A 23,504-nucleotide genomic window follows, 5' to 3' on the forward strand; every position below is an offset into this window, starting at 1 on the left:
GGCAAAGACAGAGGAGAAGGAAAACAAAGAGAAAGTAGAGAAAAAGATACAGAAGGAAACAAAGAAAATATACTGATAATAAAGTAGAATGAGTAAAAGCAGACAAAAAAAGAGAAAGTGAAACAGTGTACAATAATGAAGTTATTAATTTTAGTAGAAGATACAAGGGGGGAAGAAAATAAATGGAACAAGGGAAGACAAATGCTTTGTAGGAGACTGAGGCTGCAGAGTTGACAAGGAGGGGCCATGAGGGAAAAGATGGCAACTTTGCTTGTTTTCTCAGATCACTGAGTATTTCAAGAGTGATTTTTCTACCCAAGAGAACCTGGCTCTAGCTGGCCACGTGGCACTGTGACTGGCCTTGTGTTGGGTAGGCAGGACACAATGCCCTGGGACAGAAAAATGCTACACCTAAAAATGCACCATCACATTCACACAGAGCCTGACTCTTCCAGGTGACAAATCCTTACTTAGTGATCCCCTGTCCCACGTGAAACATGGAAGCAAATGCTCTCAAACTCACTGTATTCCTTTGCATCCTGCCCTGATCAATACAGCTGTTGTTCATTTACTTGTTTTGAGCTCCATGACAAGGTGCAGCAGCGAAACTTTACCTGGACAGCAGCTCGGGGGGGGATCAGATGTGTGCAGGCCACTGTGATCCATGCCAAAGGAAAGGAGACACCAGGTACAGAGACACAAAAAGCAAGGCACTACCTAGCCAGGCTCTTTCCACTGGCTTCTTTAAGCAAAAACTACAGGATCAAGTAACAATAACCAAATAAAAAGGGTTTACCACATAATGGTGTATGTTCCTGAACTTTATAGTCAAGAGTAGCTGAAGTGGAAAACTATTGAAGACAGATCAAAATGTTCTGATTCATTAGACACAGAGGCTTTAAAACAGGCTGGTTAGTCTCGCTTGCAGCTCTATCAATGAAACCAATCAGCCTCTCTTAACACAGCAAGAAAGTTTATTTAGGGCAGCACAGCAGGCTCCCCTCACCTCTGCCAGGTGTGGGGTGGTAACTTGCTGGGGAAGGTGGGCAGAGGGATTAATTCCCTCACCAGATCCAAGTTTACTTCTATCATTGCTTTAAAAAAAAAAGTCACATCCAGCAAAACACACAAACAGAAACTTCTGAGTGGATAAACACTGCATGAAAGCTTACACTTCCTGCAGCTGAGCACTAACAAAAGCAGATAGAGGCAGAAAAACACACACAGCATCATATATGTACAGAAAAAGCCATGGGCAAAAATTAACTTAGGGAAAATAAGGCTCCTAAAAGTCTTAGGGAAGTAAAACCAGGCATCCTCTTGTGCTTCCAACTGTATGCTTCATCCACAAAGCTGCTTCCGCTGAAGATTTAAAACACATAACACAAAAAAACCCCAAAGACAAAACCCCTGCAATAAACACAGACATTCAAAAACATGTTTCCCTCCCTCCACAGAGTCTCTTTACAACTTGTGCAATACCACTCTGCATCAGTTCAGTGATCCTCACACTGCATGAGGAGGTCCCAAGCAGTGTTCACTCTGGAGGTATCAGAAGGAGAGACAGAAAAAGCCCTGTTAATGTACAGACAGACTTGAATGACTGCAGAATGACCAAGGAGAGGAGAGTAATTCTTCCTGAACATTAAGACAGCTGGCAATTTACTCACACCCCATGCAGAAAAGACTTTTGAGTGTTCAACAGCACAATCAAAGAGATTTGTTCCTTCTTGCATGTGCCTTTCCCTGTGCTTCCAGTTGCTCTGCTCCTGGACACTCCATTACTTATGTTAAAGAATATTCCTTTTTAATTTACCTACTGATTTCCAGATTAATTTCACAGCATGGTTTTTAAAATTTTAAAATCAAAAGAAATCACAACATCTGACTGCAGGATGCTAGTACTGTCCAAGTAAGAAAGTGGTGGGTTTTTCCTTTCTCTGTATAAAACTTTCAAACACAAAGAAAGGCCGGGGGGGTGGGGGGGAGAAGAGAGAGAGATAAATGAACAGTCAAATCCTGAGAAATCAGACCTCTTATTTTTATTTCAATTTGACAGATCTGGGTCCTCCAATAAGATTGACTGCCTTCAAGCTCCCTCCAAAAGACTCAAATCACATCTACATGCCAAAAGTCTGTTTTCACACCTCCTTGTCAGCCTGAGCATAGGGTTAGATTTTCTCTCATTGTTATTTACGAGATGCCACAAGACGCTAAAATGGAACAGTAGAACCACTTCCTACCCTTAGAAACTAAAAAGAAGAGAGATGCCTCTCTACATCAATCACATTCATTTCCACATATCATGGGAAGCAGAAGCTGCCTTATGATCCTCAGAAGAAGCAGAAATTCGTATGTAAAGACAACATTTCCTAAGTGGATGAGAGGTTTAAAAAAGAATTGCTGTTTCAGAAATATGGAACCCATAAAACAATATTAATAATGAAAGGTTAAAATATTTACTGGCACATGATAAAACACAATTGCACACTGAGAGGGCATCCCCCAAGTATAGCACATTCAGTGGTAAATAGATTAAGACTTCATACACACTCCAGAGGTGATGTGTAGGGGCATCGTAGTGTTAGGACAAGGAGTAATCAGTACAAAGTGAAAGAGGGAAAATGTAATTCAGATATTAGGATGAAATTATTTACTGTGAGGGTGGCAAGACAATGGAACAGGTTGCCCAGAGAGGTTGGGGATGCCCCATCCCTGGAAGTGTTCAAGGCCAGGGTGGATAAGGCTTTGAGCGACCTGGTCTAGTGGAAAATCTCCCTGCCTGTGGCAGGTGAGGTTGGGACCAAATGATCTTTAAGGTCCCTCCCAACGCCTCTACGATTCTATGATTTCCACTTTTCTTTAACGAGTTCCTGGCTTCACCTTGCTCTCCAGCACAATCATCACTTTAAAATGTGAAATCCCAAAATGCTTTTAGCAAACCCAGAAATAACTGCTGCCCCACTCTTCCCAGACAGCAGGTAACCCTGCAGCACCAAAGACCTGCAGCTGCCTGGCACAGGAGCCTGCCTGGCTTACCCACCATAGGGAACGATGCTCCAGCAGCAGAGGAACCACACACTGTCCAGATGGACCAGACCCTTCAGTCACAGCAGAGGAGCAGTTTTCCTGACCTCACAAGCACCTTCTCAGTCTCAGCACCCTGAAGAACTGGCCAACTCCACGCTGATGCCTCCTCCTTAATCCAGGGCTCTTTTGCAGACAGAGCACCCCACAGTATTACCAACACGAGGCACAGCTGGTGAGCTGCTTGCCTGTTTGCACACTCTGCTACTGCCAGATGTGTCCAGCTGCACACACCATGAGTACATTCAAAGATTAGGAAGGCATTGCTAAAACAGCCCGTGCTGGAGCAGAGCACGTTTGGGGAGGAGCTGCAAGTACGTCCTGACCCTCCTGTGCAAACCCCCCTTCACGTGTCCAGTTGCAATCTCATGTTGCTTAAAATATAAATACTGCCTGGAAAAGTCACATAACCAGGGTAAAGTGCACAGGTAAAGCAAACACACAAATGCCCTCTGGACTCTGACCATTTTTTATGGTCACAAGGAAGGGTTATGATTTCTCAGGGGTGCATTTGGCCAAGTGCCAGACTTGGCTTTTCCACCTGGTGTCCTGCCCCACTGCCCTGACCAGTGCAGCAAGTTGTCACCTCCTTCCCAAGCTAAATCCACCCCCTGAAAACATTTCTAGCCCCATGGCCAGTGGTTTGTCATGCCACAAAGCAGCATTTCATTACAAACCCCCAAACATAATTTGAACTATGTAGAAAACACAAATTGTAGTATTATTTACCCATTACAATGCTGTAACACGCTGTTGTAAGACTTTTTGCTTTTCAATGTGTGTACCACTGAATAGAATACATTTTGACCCACATATTGGCTGATTTTTACAGTAAGAAAAATAGGTAAAAATAACTAGAACATCTTCTATAATCAGATACATTAACTACTACTGCAACCAGCATTTGGTGCACTCCAAAGGAAAGCATGTTTGCTTTCAGCAGTGCAAGAATCTGAATTAAACAGAGTTTGAAGTGGTGGTCACTACAAAGATTGGCATGAGTTACTGATCTGGAGGAAAGACTTCTAATTATTTAATTCTAGGCTTAAAGTGCTGCCTATTGCTTGACTATTAGAAACCAACAACTCTGCTCCTGTCTCTCTTGCTCATAGAGAAAACTAAGAGAAAACAAATACATACTTAAAAAAAAATTCCTTTCTCTCCTTCCACTGTATCCCTTCCCTCCTGGAAGGGTTTTTTAAAATATTAAATGCTTACTTACTCAAAATACTAAACAAATTAATATATATAGACCTACAGGAGTCTTAATGAGAACTGAATCTTAGTAACCAAGTAACCTGCACCAGTTTAGTATCTGAGAGCCATTCAGACATCAAGAACAACATTCAGAGACTCCTTGAATTTTAGTTGATTTATACCATTGGAGTGGCTGCTTTTCAGAGGCTGGACTTTCTCCTGTTATCCACACTCATCTTTCTTTCCACAGCTCAAGATGGTTGTCATATTTTCTGTTCTAAGATGTTGTGCAATTATGGCCCCTTTATCTAAGCCCAAAACACTCTTTATGAATGATGATAAAATAATTATAAAAAAGCAGCTTAATTCAGGGCATATGGAAATCTTGAAATCAAAACAACTTAAACATACCTGAGAGTTTTAGTGAATAAGAGTTTGAGTGAATGACAAAGAATGGGATAGCACAGAGATGTAAGTAATTTTTGCTAGGGAACAACTTTGCTCTGCACATGACAAATATTTTTCCAAAGCTGGTAATCTCTGAAGATGTTTTCTGTTGTTTCTTTATAATGACACAGTTACAAAGCTATCACAGAGTGTTACAAGGTATTTATTAGTTTGGAAGTAGCGTGCTAAAGGACAGAAGGAAATTAGGGAAAAAAAAGCTCCTGATACCAATCACTACCTTATTCATTCTGCCTCGATCACAGCAAATATTTGGTATTTCATTAAAATGGGTATGATACTGTGGACCAGGAATAGGGGAGAAACCAAGCAATTAGACACTACACTGCTCAGCTGCCTATAGACTATTTAATGCATAATAAAAAACTTGATTCCAATAAAAAATAAAATTAAGGTTTACAGCACATGCAGTTCCACAGGTATCAGTCTTTGAAGGCAGAGAGAGTATTCACACTTCTGTGCACCTGCATTTTTGCAGTGATCCTTTATTATAGATTACTCAGAGACCTTAATTTCAGAGTTATTTTAAAGTCTTGCAGCCATGAAATTACATCTTCATGAGAGTCAAATAATCTCAGACTGAAGGGTGTGTTTGCATATTGGCACTTGAAGGTTTTGGCTTTAAGCACACAGAGAGACACTGAGGTGAAAAGATGACAGAGGTTTGAAGAAAAGTCTATCCCTTCCGAATGCTCCTACTTCAATGGGCAGAGCAAAGCCACTCCTTGAAATTCTCACCAAGACTTATGGAAGAGATCTGGGTTTCTAAACATAGGTGTCAAGAGCCATTTTTAGGTGTTTCCAAGATACATCCATATGGGACTGGCAGACATCACACCAGGCCATTGGGCAACTTATACCCTGTGGGAGAGGTGGCTCCAGGCCAGGAGAAACACCCTGGAGTGCCTAAAGAGACATTACATGTTCAGACACCCACATCACCCCACTAGTCTCTACAGCATTTAATTGGAGCAGAGAGGATTACAAAACTGAGTTTAGAACCAGCCTGGTCCCTCCATCCCATCCCCTTCCAGGCAGTTCATTTGGTGGATGGCCACATGATCTCAGCATGCAGGGAAAAAGCTGCTGTCTCAGTATTTTTAATACTTTGCAGTTTCACAAATAACTGAAGAAACTTTTGAGAATGGTGACCATGAGAAGAGCACATAATAAAAAACCCGAGCTGCACAGAAGGCAAATGAAAGACAGCAGTGGGAAAGGTCTAAACTTTCACACCACATCAAGGGATTCATAACATTATTTCCCTTTATTGCTTTGTGAGAGCTCATGGCAGTTTCTCTTTCTATTAAAAAAACAAAACAAAACAAAACCAAAACCAAAATACAACACGGGAAAATCAGGCTCGAGCATGGAAAAGCATATATTATGAACTCAAAAAATGCAGGTTTTAGGTATCAAAAACACTAACTTAGAGACATTTTAACTACCTGGTATGCACACTTCACATTTCAGAAAGTCTTTTCTACCTGCACAGACCCATCCTGTTCTCCAAGGACACTGTGATTATTGATGGGAACCACCATGATATGGTGAACAAAGGCAACATAAACATGGTTTAGATGCTCTGCCTTAATTTACTTGAGTGTTTTATAAGCTTACTCTGCTCAGTGGCAGGACTTTAAACTTCAAGTTCATACTAGGAACAAAATAGGTCAAAACAAAACATGTCTATGGCTGACCTACAGAAAAAAACACTAAGCCAAAAGGAAATGGCTTTATTCTCCTTTGGGCTTCATTACTTTTCCCAACATATTTCTGTTAGTCAAAAGTACATTTAATATAAAATAGAAATTAGTGTTCAGGAATCTGAAATGAAACCATATCAGGAAAGCCAGTCACTACTAATGGGAAAGACTGCTAGTAAAAATTAGTTTGAACACTTCAAATTCTTCCAACTTCTATTGTGAGCAATGCCCAGCAACCAAAACATGCCCGTACAAAATGAATCAGCCTTGACTGAAATTTGATTTTTGACCCTATTACATTCTTCTTCCCAAAATAACCTCTCAACAAACAACTAAAAAGGCTTGCAGTCAAGAACTGGCCAATATAACCAGAATCTTCAGCGAGTTTGCACAGCTCCCTCCACTTGCAGAAGATATCACTTCCAGCGCAAGAACTGCAAAGCTGTCTGTGCTAAGTTAACATCTGAACAAGTTTTAACACAGGATTTCTACATAAATTAGGATTGCATCCAGACCTGAAGCAGAAAAGTAGGACTCCTGAGAAAAGGAAGAGAGAGTGCATCCTCAAAAATGGGCAACAGCTCTTAAGTGCCTGTGAGAACCTCTCACCCTCTGACACAGCAGCACAAAGTAAAGAGGGAGTAAAGAGGGGCAAAAGAAGCAGAAAGAACTCCATGAGTTCCTGGTGAGGAATATAAAGAAATTTGACAAATTCAAGATGTGACAGATCCCAACAAGCAGTGAGTGAGGCCAGGAGGGATGTGCTGCAGGGATCTGGAACAGGACAGGCAACAGGTAGCCCCAGAAAGCACAGACTGAACAGATGAACCTCTACAGGCCCCCAACCCTCCCCCCCACCCACTCCTCTCTTTCAACCCAGACCACCCCCTAAACCCACAGGTTTAAGGCTGAAATAAGAGCAGGATCTGCCCAAACGTGGACCTGTTCCATTCAGGTCTGCTGGTTGCCTACACAACAGACACAGGAGAGAATGGCAGCTCCCACTCCGCAGCAACATAACATAAATCCCAGAAAACCCAGGAATAGTTAAATGCCACTTGCAGTCCCTTCATGCTACTCCTCTTTCCTCTCTTCTCCCCATATATATCTGGTACAAAGAAAAAATTATTAGAGGCACAAAAAGAAAACCTGATCTAAGTACACTGGAAGTAGAAAAATGAAAGACACAGTTTAAGCATTGCTAGTACAATTACATCATCTGTCATGCAGTGCAGCATTAAACTTACCTGCTCATTCCTGTAATTTGGCAACTGATTCTAAATGCTTAAAAAACCAACCTGACAAAACCCACAATAAGGAAGAGGAGGAGGAGGAGGAGGTAAACAAGAGAAAATTATACCAAAAGATCAACATAAGTTGGAGATGCACAAATTCACCTGTCTGAGAAGATCCACCCTCTTCTGGAGAAGACATGCAAGTTAAAAGTTTCAGGCAAAAAAACACAGTGGAGGAAAAAAACGTTCACCTTGTAATCAAGTTGTATGTGCTTGACACTGCTAGGACTTGTTGAACACAAGTGCTCCCAGACAGACACCCCTGAAGAGAGGACCTGTATCAGTGCAGTGGGTTTTTTAATTTCTATAACAATTAGTTGCAGGCTTAGAAGCACACAGCTAATGAGGACTCACTGACTATCCAGAGCAAACATACATCCAGATACCTGCATTTCTGCTGCTCATACCCTCTCTCATATGTGTAATTCCACCAGGTTTGTGAACTCCAAATACTACATTATCTGCAAGAGACAGTCTTTAAAGACAGAGGGTCCATTTACCTAACAATACCATCCAAAATGCTTCCAATGGACAGAATCCCACCTTCATGCTGTTCTGGAATTAATGCAGAAACACAGCAGGGCTCCCCTCATAAGAGCATCTGGCATTGTGAAAACCAGCACGTTACAAATTCCCCCAACAGCTATTGAGTCATTCAAGAGAGGCTCAGTTTATCTCAGTTCTGTCTCTCCTACCTAGGCACAGGCTCCATAGCCAGTGAGAGGCAGACTGGGTTTCCTTGTGGTCATGAGGAAGCAAGTTGTGTCTCATTTACATCAGATACACACACTTTGGATGAGTTTTTCAGACTCAGCTGATGACAGTTTAACATTGCTGAGGTAACACATTGGCCACTGCTGGACTCAAAAAACAAGATGCTCCACATTTGCTTGTGTGGACTGCCTGTGTTTTACCAACATGTAAAGACCATATGTCCTGCTAAATAATTTTAGGCATATAACACATAAAAGATACCATTTCAGGAAGCTGGATGGTATTTCTTTTCTGTTCGGAGTGACAGACCATCACAGTCCATAAATTTTCTGGTACTTCATCTCAAATACTTGCTAGCAAAGCATTTGTCAGTACAGGGAGCCAGGAGCTTGACTCAGACTTTAATTCATTGCTTATCATTCTGCAGAGCTACTTCAGCACCCACCAACTTTCTGCAGTGGCTGCAATACCAAAAAGGCAAGGAGGACTGTGTTGCAGAGAGAACCAGAACTCACATTTAAATTCTGTGGGCACAGACTGGCCACTTCTGAATGAGGTTTACCCAGCCTTCCAGCTTTTGTTTAGTGCCCTCCATGCATTCCTGGTAATTACAGCTTCTGGCCAGAGCAACTCTAAGGTACTTTGGCTGGTCATCAGGAATGAATTCTGTGCCACAGAAATTCACTGAGAGCTGAATGGTTGGAAAAATAGCAAATCAAAGGCAACCAGCACCACAGAGTTTCTGGTAGCTGAGTTCATGCACCAGTTTTGAAGCCCATCTCTAAGGTCAACATCTCCAAGGCTTTGCTCCACCTTCTGAATGGAACTCATGTGGAATGCAAGTGAACTGTTACACACACTCAAAGAGGAAGTTATGAAGCAGCCACTAATTGAAAGGACCTCTTGCCAGAAAAGCAAAAATACCAATATCCTTCCCTGGGTCATTTGGTCTGATGCATAAATTGATCAGCAATGCCCTGTGCTGGAATTCACAGCACATGAGGCTCCCAGCCTGAACCATGCTAGGAGCATAAGTCTCTACCAAAATAAAATTGAGTGTCTGCAGCTGAAGGAGATTTCTAAAAGTCACCTAACCCAGCTGCCCCCCATCTTTGTCAGTAAAGTTTCTTCATCATCTTTTACTTCTCCTCCTTACCATGACCACTCATTTCTTGTCCACCACCCCACTCATACCCGTCTTTTTCTTGGCACAGCAACACAAGGGGTAAGGCAGTTAAATGCCTCCCTGACATCTGATCCCGTCAGATCTCGGAAGCTAAGCAGGGTCAGCCCCGGATTAGTACTTGGATGGGAGACCTCCTGGGAAATGCCGGGGGCTGTATGTTCTGGTCCTGAGGACTTCAATGTCACTGTCCAAGCTCGCTCAGCCGTGACAGATGAACCTCAGGATGTAAACGGTGGGGCCAGTTCTGTGCACACTGAGCCTCACCTAAAATCCACTGCGCAGGCTGGAAGGGCACACCCACGTGGGGACAGCCCTTCCCAAATCTTCGTTCGCGAAGCCGAGCCACACACACACTAGAGCAACATAAGGGATGAGCAAAGAAGGCCAGAACATTCTTTGGATCTCCTCTGCCCCTTGCCACATATCATAAGGATGCATTCAGGTGGGGGTTGGTCTCTTCTCCCAGGCAACCAGCAGTAGAACAAGAGGGCATGGGCTTAAGCTCTGCCAGGAGGGGGTTAGGTTGGATATTAGAAGGAAATTCTTTCCAGAGAGAGTAATCAGGCATTGGAATGGCCTGCCCAGAGAGGGGGTGGATTCACCATCCCTCGAGGTTTTTAAGATGAGACTGGATGTGGCACTTACTGCCATGATCTGGTAATCACAGTGGTGTTGGATCAAGAGTTGGACTTGATCTCAGAGGTCTCTTCCAACCCAGTTCGTTCCATGACTCTGTGATTTCCCCCCAGGGATCCTGCACTCCAGTCTCTAGTGCAGAAGTATCAAACCCCAACTCTTCCCTGGCATCTGCCAGAATCTTTTCTTTTTGAGTTCTTTCCAGCAAAACAGATTTTACCACTCCCATTTGGCAATGGAAAGCATTTCCCTAAGTTTTCCAGCTCTTCACTCTGCATCCTAAATCCCTAACTTCTTGTCCTCTCTACAGCAGGCACAGCTAGCAATTCACTCTCTTCTCCTCTTGCAGCAGGATTTCATGTGTTCTCTACATAGACCTATCTTGTTTCTTTAAACCTTCCTTTTGGTAACATTTTCTAGACATCTCTGTGAATTTTTTCCACTCAGTTTTTCTTACAACTTTGTCTACAGGAAAAGGTGTTTCTTAAGAGAGAGTGCTTTCAGCTGCATGTCCGTCCAGTTCATGCCAAGGAAAATCACTTTGCAGGTGTGTTTATTTTTCCCCATCTTTTGGGGTCAGAGAGAAGGCAAGAGTTTGGGGTTCTTGGGAAGGTTTTTTTTGCAATCACCTAAGACTGACTCACATTCAGGTTTCACACTGTTAAGTGGAAGCACTGTATTTTTTGTTGTTATCAAAAAAGGTAGAAATACAAGCAAATTTGGAGCTTTCTTTCCCCTTAGATGTTTTGCCAGCCTCACGGTGTTAATGAAGAGCATTAAAGAAAAGGCTCCAGAGCAAATACAGAGGCACAAATGAACGTAGGCAATGGTATCACCAAAAATTGAGGCTGTTGTGAGAGAGAAGGATCAAGAGTTATCAGCAGAGAGACTCCTCCACTCCAGACTAAACTGCAATCCCACTAGAAATGATGGTGCCAACCTGGTTTTCAGTGTTGATATTCCTAGGAGCCAACTAGATGGGAGGTAAGCAGCCAGTTTTCTCTCCTCTGTGACAAAATGCTCTTTCCCAGGAGTACTCCACTATCCCACTACTCCCTGTGCTGGATCAGGCAGAAACCTGAACACAGAACACAACTCCATTTCCCAGATCTCAGGAAAGTTAATGCTGATCAAGAAGAAAAGAAAAGGCCTGTGGGAGAAAGAGGGCAGGCGGAGGAAAAGAAAGCTGTAAGTTGGTTATTTTAGGTCACCCAGTAAAACCAAAGCATGTGTGTAATGCTGCAAAGTTCTTATTTAGAACTAAATTCATGAGGTTCAGAAAGGGAGTTTGCAAATGTCCCAGTATGCTTCAGATCACTCTTAATGCTTTTTGGCCTGAACTCATCACTTTAAAAGCCAGTAATTTTTTCACCAAGCCCACTTCTCCCTCATACTTCTCTGTCACAGGTCAGTGATATAACAGACATTTCTCACCAAACAAATTAAATTCACTTTTTCTTGAAGGAGAAAGGTCAAGAGAATGAGGGCACCACTCTTTTAAAAAGGACATTAACAAATAAGTATGCTGAACCACGTATCTGCACAAACTAAAGAGAGACAGTAAAATCCCTGCTTTCAATGTGCTTAAATATTCAATTAAAAAAGCCATCCAGGCAAAGTTTTGTTAAAATAAATCAACTACAGAAAGGCTTGTTAAACCAATCTGAAATTCACATTCATTTTGGGTCTTCCTTCATTGAAAAGAAGCGTTTACTCTGGCATTACAAACCCAATCCTGTCCTCAAAGGATGTGCCTTCCTTCACAGCAGCAGTGGTGGGAAGAGTAACCAGTGCTAATTTCATACGCAACACCAAGTGAGGTAAAGCTTCTGCCAGCTTCCCTTGTACTAAAACACATCCTCCTTCTTTCTCAGGCCCAGTCAGCCAAGTTATCCACAGATAACCCTTCACAGCAGTTCACAGATTCCTTTGGGATTCACCAAGACAGCTTTAGAATTGGTGTCAGAAGAATTAGTGCAGATGGACATAAAGTGCAGCCTCTCCACCTGCAATGCCTTGAAGGAAAACCAAAGGCTCAGCCTTCAGACCAGACCTACCATATGGTTGCTTGACAAAACCTTGAGATCACTGCACTTGTAGAAAATGTTTAAGGTTTAGGACATTTAAATATCATGACATAAAAACAATGCAAGAAAAAAAAAAGAAAGAAAAGGATTACACCACTTTCTTTTATTGTAAAGTACGGGCTCACTACCTGAATGGGGTAAACACTCATAGGCTGTTGCATACAGTAGGTTCTATTGTTTCAATGATAAAAACTATCTCTTTTTTTACTGTGAAATATAGCCAAGATGATGCTGTGAATGTCTCAGGACTCATCACCACTACTTCAGTCAGCTCTTGTTCTCCAGCATGATATTGCATCTGAAAAGCCAACACACCATTCCAGTAGTGTACTGGAGTACACCAGAAAAAAATATAGCACACAGACTAAAAGGAAACTTTTAAGTAAAGCTTATTTTCTTACTGGTAGGTTGCTGACAAAAGCTTAAAAGTTAGGGAAAAAAACAAGTACCACCATCTAGAGGGTTTTGGAATAGGCACAGCTGCATCCAGGAGAGCTTGTCAGCAGTATATATCTAACAGCATAGGGATAAATACATATTTAATGGCCATATCTTCATTCAAAGACCACATGCTCCAAAAACTTTCACCATAAATGAAGTTACAGTCCTCAAATCTCAGCCATAGCTAGAGCTGCACCAAGCAAGCTGAAGAAATGCCATTTTTAACCAGTTTTCATTTCAAATGCAAGGCTGAATGCCCTTTCCAGGGCTGAGCAGGACTCAGGCAGCAAACAAGCACATCTGTAGCAGGTCAGAGCTATCTCACGACATGGCCATGGCAGCAGACAACAAATGATGGTCAGGGAAGAGTAGAGAACCAGAGTAAGTGTCCTGTGACCTTGCTGCTCCCTAACGTCCCAACACCTGGTGAGCTGCATCCAAGGAACTTTTCAAGGTAGAAAAAGTGCTGCTGCCTTCTGATTCAGCTTAAGGCACACTGCTGTAAGGCTGTTAGGCAGTGAATGCAAACTCCATCCTTTCAGAACGGGCATGGGGAGGTTCACTGCATGTTTTCTGATGCATATTTGGGCAGGAAAGCCTGCAAGGAATCCAGCAGTGTTTGGCAGTGATTAGTCTTGTACCATCACAGAAGGATGTTGGGGGAAAACACAACTGGAGAGTTAAGCCCCAAATTCAGCTTCCATTGTCAGAAACAACTTGACTTGAGACAACAAACTGAATTACTCAAAATGCATCCTATTTCAGATTAAGCTATCTCAGTTCTTAAGACATCATGCAAACACCCTTGCCACATTGCCTAGCTATATATAAGATACATCTGTTTACAAGTAGTTGTCCTCTCCACAGGTAAGAGCAATACCACATAAAAATTCAACATGAAAACCATTTACAAGTTTCAGAAAAGTTAGTTATGAGCAGACTACTAGATGGCAAAGCACTGTACCCCTGCCATGGGCTAGCCAGGAAAGCAAAAGCAAAAGACAAGATAAAAACTTCAAGCCACAGAATTTCAAAGGCCACCTCAATCCCATGATCCCCAAGATACTTCACTGGAAATGGAGATCAATAAGGATCTGGAATCTGGCTCAAATTCCCATTGCTACTTATACTTTTACCTAAATGTACTTTACAGGCAAAGTAAACTGAAAAAAAAACCCCACCTTGAAATAAATAGAGGTGAGAGCCTCATGCTCCCCAGGAAGAGAGGGGTCCAGCCCTCTGTACCCTGAATAACCCCAGGAAGCTGCCTGAGGAGCCAGAAGTGTCACCTCTGCTGGGACCACTAGAAGGAAAAACAACACTGCTCAGTGGGTGGTTTGGGTCACAGCCTCTTCACTGACCTCAGGAAATTAAGAGCTTTCTTTTCCTTTGCTTTCAGTCCTCTTACAATTCAAACCTGGCTGGCTATACATTTAATAACCCAAGGGCCATAAGCACCCAAGATGTGAGAGGAGAAATTCAGCTCAGAGAGGCTGATAGGGAGACCAAGGCTTCAGAAAGGTATTTGGAACAAGGGAGCCCACAGAAAAATACATACCATGCAGCATAATGTTGGGACAATCAATCACAACTACAACTGGGAGATGAGTCCTTGCATTAGGCTTTAAAGATGTGTCAAACCTACAACTACCCATCTCTGTCCAGATGGGAGAACAATGTTCACCCCAAAGCCTGCTGGAAGGTTACCAGCCAGGTTACTGGGTTTAAAATACTACCTTTATCAAACATACTGATTGTAGTTGAGTTATTTCATGGTACATCAGCTGTTATCAAAATTTGGGTCTATAGGCAGTCTAGCCTGTATCACTACTAGGAACCTGAAAACTGACATAGCAAGAGAAAACTGGAAACTGATAACACTAAAGCATATGAATTATGTCAAAAAGAAAAACAGGCTGCTTTTGAACCAGCACAAAATGCACACATTTCTGTCATGGTGTTCCCCTGAAAAGACAAAATCTGCATTTGAAGTACCAAAAAAATGGGGGGAAAAAAAGCTTCTTTGTGCAGAGTCAAGCTCAGGCAAATCTTGCAGCAGTAATTACAGACACTGCCTCTCCAAGCCATCTGCTGTGGCTTTTATAACTCCTGGAAGGGCAGCAGGCAGAGCTGGTGGAGGAGAAGAGGAGACACACGTCTCAGCAGCCAAAGCCAGGCTGCACAGAAAAGCTGCAACACCACTCTGACCCAAACAGGAACTCACATCCTGGTTATCCAAACCTCCTTCAGCTGGCAGACACCGCTGGTGTTCATGCAGTGGAGGAAACAGCTGGATCTTCAGCCTTTTTAGATCAAAGGGAGTCAGGAGGTCAATCTCAAGGCAACTCATAACCCTAAGCAAGCCCAGCCTGGCACGACCCCAGTGGGAAGTATCTGACCAGGACCTCGTCCCAGGAATGAGCAAATTTGCGCCCTGAAGTCAGTCTGAGCAATCCAGTTTTCAAATGCAGAAGAAGGTTACAGACACCAGCAAGGCCAACAGCTCTGCACATCTCCCCTCCAAGAAGTGATGCCAGTAACACAGTCTGAATAATTTAGAACAAGCTAAATCCCTCCTTTATCAGGACACACAAGTTCCAGCCTGATGTTGGTGACCACCTGCATGCTGATGACCACCTGCATCTGCAAAAGGTTTCATCAGCACAGTTACAGTCAGAAGGGGCAGCAGGACATGCTCACCCACCCCTTGCTCACACAACCACATGCTTCAGCAGCAGGCCAAGCCCCAGGCACGCTGCAAAACCCACTTTCACAGTACAGCTGGAGACAATGCCGATTAATTGTTTTGCCATCCATACAAAATTACTACAATACTCACTTCATAGGGTTGTCACAAGGATTATTTAACAGCTCTGAAGAGCTTTGAAGAAGAAACAGAGGCTATTGTTCTGAGCACCATAGAATTGGGAACAATCTCACATGAATTTTGCATGACTACATATGTGTCACAGTTGCAGCACCAATAGATTATTTTTCTCCACAAAAAAAAAAGGTCTCACAGTAGCTCATTTAGTCTGGGAAACACTTTAGTCAAAAATGTATTTTGTTTTGCTTGTTAATATATCCTAAATAGCTATCAACTTTGACTATTTAATTAATGGATTCAGGTGCTGTTTCCAGTCTCTCTTAATTAAGGGAAACATCACATTTTTTACAAAGAGCTCAGTTTAGGCTGTCAGGGCTTCTAGCAAGTACACTATAATTACCTCAGTACTGCCAACACACAACAACAAGAGAGGAAGAAAAGGAAATAAAAATTTTACTGAAATCTCACTTCACTTACAGCAAATTAGAAAGTCCATCTGCATGGAGAAGAGGTGCTACATATAGACAGATTCAATGTCACGCTGCTTATGCCTGACCATTAAAGAGCTCTTAACATTGATGCAGAAACATTGTAAAGGTTTCCAATAGGCTTTTTTTTTCACAAACACAGGTATTGAATTCTAAGTGTTCTGCCATACACTTGGAACCACCTCATCTGTATGGGAAACTTCTACCATTTCATTCCAAATGTATAAGGAATCTATATCCCTTTCATTCTCATAAAGCATGGGGAGATCAACACCTGCTCCAAGGATAAACATTTTATTTTCTTCCTGAGCAGTCTCTGATTCCAGCAGAAATCACAGTTAGGCAAAAAGGTTGTAGCCAGGATGAAGCTGATTTGGCTGAGGAAACTACCATTTCCACTACACAAAGCTTCGAATGATCTTTAAACTCTTTGGGACATAAACCACATCTTTTGTTTGGAAAGCAAATGCCACATTATTGATATTACTGCAAGATAAACAACAATATTAAGGCTAGTCAGCACACCAACTTTCATTCCCTGTCCAAGAAGAAACAGAAAGTTTCTTTATTTCACCCTAGTTCTGTACCAAGGAACTGGCACCTATGGGTGCACAAAGATGTGGCACTGCAGTAGCAAGTTCCACAGAGCCCAGGTCCTGAGTTCCCCAACTCCCAAGGGAGGCAGCAGCCCAAAATGTAGAGCCTGCTCTCCCTACAAGTTGTATGCCTTAGAATAGCAATGAGAGCAAGGCAGAACTAGGAAAAAAACCAACACAAAAAAGAAAGAAACATGAGCAGCCAGGCTGATTTACCAACAGCACACAGCAAGATGTACCATCAGTCCCAGCTATCCCCATGGTTATGTCTCAAAGATCAACAGCTTCAGAAAGTTCAGGGTGTCAAGACAGCGCTGGCCTGCTCACAAAATTCAAGAATGAAACAGAAAGGTGAGCCTGATCGTTTCCTTTGCCCACCAGTCCAGTGGGAAGCATCCTCAATGTACAATCCTCAATCCTGAGCTGTACATCATTCCAATACAGCTTTCCTTGCCTTTTTCCTGGAAGGTATCATAATAACCTGCACCCCTAGCACTTCCTTGGTTATGTAACAGGGTAATCTGACACAGCTGCTCACCACACTGTCCTAAACCTGTTTGGGTTTTGCATGGGTTTATAGTCAGAAAAAAGAGCTCTGTGGCTCTCAGTTCCTTCTTAGAACACTGAATACTCATTTGGGCAAGGGCAAGAACTCAAAGCTCCTGCTTCCCAAGACAAATGTCCCATCTACTAAACTGCAGAGTTATGTTGGTTATACAGACACAGACTCAGCAGAAGGAGGAGCTGCTGTGAAGAGTTAGATCCAAAGGGAGCACTCATAGATTGGTCTTTACAAAAAAGACCAGCATTTCTTTCACCTTTGCTATGACTTGTGTGGAACATCTCTAAGTGCTCAGCTCCTCAACACTATCACATCTTGCATGCTCCTAAATGTGTCCAGACTCAAAGGCACAAGGAAATTTCACAGGTACATCACAAGTATATACTGATTTGAGAAACATCAAAAAAAATATACATTAGCAAGGGTTCACTTCCTTTTTAACCATTTGAAATTTGGATCTTGTTAACCATTTGGATCTTTTTAACCATTTGAAATCTGCTATTTATGAACTCAAGCAGAATAGATTATTGACTTGATGCACCAGCAAACAAAACACTTCTCAAATTATCCTGATTTTAGCTACAGGTGCCTGTGTCCCAGTGATAATCAGGCCCCAACTTAGGTGCTGACTCATGCCTGGCATCCTGACCATAACTGTGCATCAAATGGCAAACTGACTTTCATTTAAGAGAATCTTCATCAAGCATGCAGCAGAGGCCTTGGGATTATTATGTTATGTTATTTTATGTTGGTTAAATACCATGAGTGAAAAAGAAATTTGGATAACACTTTCAAATACCTCTCCATTGCCTTCCTTTTAGTTTTACTTAAAAAAAAAAAGCTTTTAATTACTTATTAATCCTAGCACTTATTAAGAGCTACCCACAAGCAAGTCAAGAGCTACCCTGAAAGGCAAGTGGAGACAGAATACTTATTACTGGTGGCTCAGCATCAGAAAGTAGTGAACAGCCTGAGACATGCGAAAATCTTGAGTTCCCTTGGGTTTTTGTCATTTCTTTTGTTCTTCATCTCCTAATCCTCAAGGTACCAATTGCCTTTGTTCAGGCACTGACTATAATGAGACTACACATGCACCAACACTCAGTATGAACACTAAAAAACACAAACAAAAACAAACAAACAAAAAACAACCAAACAAACCAAACAAAAACCAAAACACTGAAAGAACTGGCCATTTTTAGCCACTGGAGATGATAGCTACGTTTCCTCATCAGTACCTTGGCCATTTCCATCCAGAATTATGGTCTCAAAAGCCAAAGAAGCAAGACTGAATGCAACCTTTCTTGGTTTTTTTTCATTGTATTTGCATAGAGTGTAGAACCATAATTTATGGCTATTGTAAATTTAGTATAGATGAACTCATTACAGTTAGCAGCAGTACTTCATTCACACTGGTTCCCCACAAAATGTAAGCCTCAAATCCAATTATTCTGTAATAGTTTTGTAAGTAAACAAAACACCATTTAGGATTTGAAAACAATGCATCTTTCTGCTAAGAGAGGCAGAAAGGGAAAAAAAAAACAAACCAAAGCTCGCACAGGACTATGCAATAATTTCATTTTGTAAGAAGATTAACACAGAGCAGAAAGCTTTAGCTCTGGCTGGGAAAAGAACATATACTTTGTGCTAGTAGAGTTCTCTGCAGTTGTAAGTTCTGTTTGTTAATGCACCTCTTCAGAGGCAAAAGAAATCACACAGGGAAGAGGAAATAACATTTTATTTCTCTCCAGCACTGCCTCAATTAAAACCCATTCTGACTTCAACCCTTGTCAGGTACAACTCACACCCTTTAGACAGAGCTATCTGCAAGGCATTGTTAAAATGCACTAGAAAGTTTTGATAAGGGGTCCTGCATTTTAATCATGCTCTGCTGGGACAATCTGGTCAGGTGTTTTCCCTGTGCTTGTTGAATTCAAGCTATATTTGGAAATCAACTGCTCTCTGTCCTGCTTTCTCCAATTAAGTGTGTGCATAAGGGTGCAGAGGTGAAGGTGGGAATTAAGAGAGAAAGAGATAATAAGACTTTCTTAAGAGTATATAAGTATACAAAAAGTATATTAAAAGTATAAGTATATATATAGAATATGAAAAAGGCTGAAAAACATACTGAAAGTAACACAATTTTAAGTGTGAAAATTCAAGAGAAATAGATGTGAAAGTGATGAAGACTAGAGTACACAGAAAGGAACCAAAAGCCAAGGCTTCCACGAAAGTTACTGGAAAGACTAGAACATTTATGATTAAAATCCAAGGTTCAAACCTGTCCACAGCACAAGGACTTTAGCAGCCCAGTGCTCACTGCTGCAAAGCAAGTTCTCTGCATGTTACAACTCCAGCTCCATTTAACCTCATCATCTCATACACAGCTGCAGGCTCACAAGGAAACGAATGAAGTGTTAAGTTCTGCTGTTTGTAGGATCAAACTCGAAAATAATACATATACCTATCTGTGATTACATTGAACTTCACCCAAGCAACCTGTAGTTCAAGCAGAGTCTCAAGTGAAGAGTGTTCACCACTAAAGAAACACTGCCAAGACAAGTGGAGAGCTTACCACTCTGCTCCCAAACATGCTTGTACATATCACCAATTCACTGATGGCAAACATACCATCTTGGACTCCAGCCTATTTCCCTTGGAGCAGGAGTGGGGGAAAGGCCATGGAGTTTATTTTGGACTTGAAATTAATGAGTAAGAGAACATGATGAACTAATGCAATTATTATTGCTTTGAAGAATGAGCATCAAAATTACTGGAAACTCTGACACTCTCTCATTCTGCATGTGCTCTCTGCCTTAATCAACAAGGAAATATGAGGATTAAAAGAGGAAAAAATATCGGAGGAGAATAGAAAAGTGTGGCATCAAACACAAAAATTCCCTTAGAATAGAGTGCATTAAAAGCTATAAGGGGATAATAAACACGCTTATTGATTTAAATGCCTACACATTAGGTTAGCACCCTCAACACCCTCTGAACAGAACCTCGGCACAACAGTATCCTATTTGGTTGCCTTTCTCAGATCAATAGGGTTTGCTCTTCTCCATTTTGCACTCGCAAGCCGTGCACCCAGGTACAGCCCAGCTCTCCGGAAACGGGCTTTCCTTCTTTCTTTCTTTTTGTTTCAAACCACTCTCCCACTTTTCGCCTGTCCATCCATCCTTTCTGCCTTCCTCCCACCCTCTCCTCACGCTCAGCGGAGAGCCCAGCCGCCCTCCTCCCAGCAGCGAGCCGCCAGTCTGCGCCTCCCGGGACGGCGTCCATCTCACCCCGGATGGGCAGGATGCGCTTCCAGCCCGGACCATTGTGCCTTTGCCCGCACCGCCTTCGGCCCCCGCCCCGGGTACCGCCCGCCGGCGCACAAAGCGCTGCGCCCACCGGCGGCACCGGCACCGCCGGACCGAGCCGGGCTGGGCCCGGCGCGGCTCCTCCCGAGCAGCCGCAGCGGGGGCGGCGCGATGGGGCCTTTCCGAGAGGGGCTCCCGGCGGAGCCCCCGGGCTGCGGGAGTGCCAAACTAGGGATGCTGCCCCAGCGGACGAGGGTCCACCGCCCGCCTCCCCTCTCCCGCATCCCGGCACCCGCGCCCCGCCGGCGGAGCGGTACCAACCTGCAGTCCCCGCCGCCGCCGCCTCCTCCTCCTCCCTGGGGGAAGAGCCGGAGCTGTCTGTGCCCGCTTCAGCCTCCAGCCCCCGACGGCGGCGGGCTGGCTCGGCGCCGCTGCCCTCGGGAGGCGGGGAAGGGGCGAGCGGGGCGGGCGGCTGCGGGAGCGCCGCTCATTGAGTGCGGCAGCCCCAGCTGTCGCCGCCGCTGCTGCTCCCCGCAGCCGCTACTTCCTGTGCGGCGATGGTTCAGTTCCTCCCGGGCCGCTGGGGGCAGGAGAGCCGGGGGGCGGAGGAGGAGGAGGAGAAGAGGGGGAAGGTCGGGTCAGATAGCGGGGGCGGCAGCGGTCGCCGCTGCTCCTCCCGCCCGGCGCGGCTCCGCCCCGCACAGTCCGGCCGGGGCTACGCGCTCCCCGCGCCGCAGCGGGACGCGATGCGGAGGAGCCGCCCGCCCTTCGTCCCCCGCACCGCGGGGAGCGCCCATCTCCGCGAGCCCGAGCCCCCGAGCCGCGGCTCCCCGGTGGTGGCTGCGGGGAGATCGACCGGCCCAGGGACGCCCCGTCGCCCCTCGGAGTCACTCACCAGAGCCGTGGTTCGCTCACCGGAGCGTGGTTCGCGCTCCCGCCGCTGCCTTCGGGGAGCGCGGTCCGTGGCCGCCCGGCCGGCTCCGCATCCCGCGGCGGGGAGGGAAGAGGAGGGGAGGGGAGCGCAGGGCCCAGGAGGGGTGAGAGGAGCTCCTGTACACACTGAAGGGGGGATCTGTATGGGAGAAAGGCGGAGATGGATCCGCGAGGGATCGATAGCGGAAACTCCCTGTAAAGCAGGAAACGGCCACATAACGGTGCTGATAAATGGCACAGTCCCGGGGCTGGATGGAGAAGAAGTGGAGGAGTAGGGGCTCCGCTTCAGGGACGATGTTCCTGTAAATCACAATTTACACTCTGCAAATCGATGCCCAGGCAAGGAACGGACTTGGTGGAAGCTCCCAGTGAAAGGACCGGGATCTCCGCTGGGTCATTTGGTTCTTACTTGATTGTTACAAATGTAACTCCGATAGACGGACAGTGTCTTTGTGTTCCTAAATGTAACCATGAAGAAGAGGTAGTAACACATCAAAGTCAGTACAAGTTTGGTCCGTTTTTCAGAATAATTCTTGAAAGATAACGGTTTTTTTTTTAATCTTTCTTGTTCTCCTCAGGAGGTGACAGGACTGCAGTAACTGCATCTGTTCTGGATAGAGAAACTCAACACATTGAGGCTTTTATGGGTGATGATGAGTAGGGGTAGGGAGGTCTTCCTCTCCTTTCTTGGATGCAGCATGAGGAAGTGTCAAAACCTGGAAGTCACAACCTTTAATTATTAAAAAGAAAAATAAAAGTGAAATTGGAACAGCATTTTTAAATACTAATGTCTACTGTTATCCATCAACCACCTTACTGATGCCACTAACTAGTTAGGTATGCTTTGCAAAATGGTGAATGCTTGCAGCTCTTAAAGCTTTTTGTTCAAGATCACATATTCATCACCTCTGAGAGACAGTTCCTTTCATTTGGTTCCTGGGTACACATTTTGGGAACACTAACATTAGGCAGTAATTTGGAAAGACAGTGGTCCTACTGCTTTCTGGATCTCCACAATAAAGCAAATACTACCCTCAGCTGCTGTGGGAGAACTTTTAGCAAAAGTGGGTTTACCTGTTGTTTAGGTTCCAGATGTCCCCCTCTTTTGCCTGCAATATGTGACATTCAGACCTACTATATCATAACCTACTTCAGAAAAGTACACACAAGTAATATGTAAATATTTATGTTCTGTATTTACTCAAAGTGTCATTAAATTCCTTTATTACTGTGCTTTTGCTACCACCCAGAACTCACAACCGGTTTCCAGTTGTAGCTGAGTTCTAGTATGGGGCAGAGATTCTGCCCTTAGGTCAGGTGAATACGTTGGTTTTTCTTTCCCCTCCATCCTCCAGCACAGCCTCTGGTTGTTCTGATCAGCCTCATCTAATGCTGCTCAGCCCATGCTGGTTTGGCCAACCACAAAACCTTTGGCTGGTCTTCTGTGCTGGTGGAACTTTATAACAGGTTGTTGTAAATTCCAACATCTTCCATGGCTCTCTGGAGAACAGCAGAGGTGATTTTAGTCCCTCACATAGCTCGGAATGGAGATAGGGCCAAAGCAACTTAGCCTTCCTTCCTCTGAGAGTTCTGGTGCTGAGCCTCCTGTTAGTCTTCAGTTTCCACACTGGTAGCACACAGGTATTTGCAGCTTGTTTTTTCTGCAACTTTTAGATTTGCACAAGGTTACACATAGAGTACAGCTTCAATTTTTAATCTGTGTGCACTTTAGTGTAGCTCATAAGTCCTTTTCCAAATAAGAAACAGCTCATTCAAGGAAATGATCTAATAGAAGTGGCTTATGGCAGTTTGATTGCAGAAATGGAGCATGACATCATTTCTTCAGACAGAAGAATATTCAGATGCCATCACTAATAGGAGGAAACTTAAGCTTGCCTGACCTGTTTCTGATCTACTCAAATTTTAAATACGAATTCCCTGTATTGTTACCTACTGCCAGTGCTTGTATTGTTCAG

The 23,504-nt window shown here is 43.8% G+C and overlaps 1 protein-coding gene across 5 annotated transcripts in view; it reads right to left on the reverse strand.

Moving 5' to 3' along the window:
* AGPAT3 (1-acylglycerol-3-phosphate O-acyltransferase 3) overlaps nt 1-21,182 on the reverse strand; it is a 90,162-nt gene extending 68,980 nt beyond the window's left edge. For 4 of the 5 annotated variants that reach the window (XM_071566095.1, XM_071566055.1, XM_071566085.1 and 1 more), the window contains exon 1: nt 20,917-21,182. The gene's annotated coding sequence lies outside the window, so the exon portion shown is untranslated. Of the gene's footprint in view, nt 1-3,043; nt 3,329-20,916 lie in introns of those variants that run through there. The other variant, XM_071566075.1, reaches the window with a different exon arrangement.
* Between the last annotated feature and the right edge of the window lie 2,322 nt (nt 21,183-23,504).

The sequence above is a fragment of the Pithys albifrons genome, chromosome 1 (assembly GCF_047495875.1).
Source record: "Pithys albifrons albifrons isolate INPA30051 chromosome 1, PitAlb_v1, whole genome shotgun sequence".
NCBI classification, from domain to species: Eukaryota; Metazoa; Chordata; class Aves; order Passeriformes; family Thamnophilidae; genus Pithys; species Pithys albifrons.